This window comes from Corapipo altera, unplaced genomic scaffold, assembly GCF_003945725.1.
Source record: "Corapipo altera isolate COAL_440 unplaced genomic scaffold, ASM394572v1 58370, whole genome shotgun sequence".
In the NCBI taxonomy this organism is placed as follows: Eukaryota; Metazoa; Chordata; class Aves; order Passeriformes; family Pipridae; genus Corapipo; species Corapipo altera.
Window position 1 is genome coordinate 1 of NW_020893365.1, and position 1,067 is coordinate 1,067.

Here is a 1,067-nt window from a genome sequence, read left to right on the forward strand (position 1 = left end):
GGGGTCCCAGGATTCCACCCTTGGGGGTCCCAGGACCCCACCCTTGGGGTCCCAGGATCCCACCCTTGGGGGTCCCAGGATCCCACCATTAGGGTCCCAGGATCCCATCCTGGGAGCGGGATGTGGAATAAATGCTGGTCCTTGTCACAAATCCTGGGTTTTGTCACCAATCCCAGTTTTATCCCTGGATCCTTTGGGGGTTCCCAGCACCAGGATCCACCTGAGGGGTCCCCAAGGATCCCACCCCGGGATGTGGAACAAACCCTGGGTGTTGTCACCGGAGTGTTTGTCCCTTGGGGGTGTCCCCCCCCCATTCCCAATCCCCCAACACACCTTGGGATGCAAACGGAGCGTGGGTTTATTCCAGGGGTCTCCAGGTCACATCTCATCCCCGTGTCCCCCTGTCCCCACATCCTGCCCGGAGGAATTTGTCCCTGGATCCCTTCCAGGGGGGGTGAACCCCTCCCCAGACCCCCCCCCAGCTCCATCCTCCGCTCCCGGCTGTGCCCCCCAGCCCCACCCCGGGATCGGGGGGTCTCCGGCCTCTCCCGGCTCCTGCCGTGTCAGGATGTTCCTGGAGATCACTGTGGGAACAGGGAAGAGCGGGATGGGCAGCACGGGGTGGGGGGCAAAGCTGTGCCCACCCCCATCCCGGAGCTCCGGTACCTCCGGTGGGTCCGAGGCCATCCCGGTGCTCCTCCTGCTGGAAGGGGCTGGAGCTCGGGAGCAGGATCAGGCCCAGGGACAGGACCAGGATCTGGGGGAGGGACGGGAGCTGTGAGTCCTGGGGTGGGTTGGGGGGTCCCGGGGGGGGGTTCTGGGGGGGCCGTACCAGGACACAGGGGCCGGTCTGGGCGGCCTTGGTGGATGTTTCCTTGATCAGCTCCTGGAGCTGCTGCAGGAGGGACCTGCGGGAACAGGGTTGGCTCCTGCCCCTCCTGGAGACCCTCACAGTGCTCCCCTCCCAGAGACCCCATCCCAGAGACCCCCGTCCCAGAGACCCCCATCCCAGAGACCCCCCATCCCAGAGACCCCTCATCCCAGAGACCCCCGTCCCAGAGACCCCC

At 66.1% G+C, this 1,067-nt stretch overlaps 1 long non-coding RNA gene across 1 annotated transcript; it reads right to left on the reverse strand.

The window, feature by feature from the left end:
- Positions 1 to 346: 346 nt before the first annotated feature.
- Positions 347 to 909, reverse strand: LOC113942715. The gene is made up of 3 exons (XR_003526017.1): positions 833 to 909; positions 667 to 757; positions 347 to 584 (listed from the first exon to the last, which is right to left on the reverse strand). It is a non-coding gene; the product is annotated as an uncharacterized LOC113942715 (long non-coding RNA).
- Between the last annotated feature and the right edge of the window lie 158 nt (positions 910 to 1,067).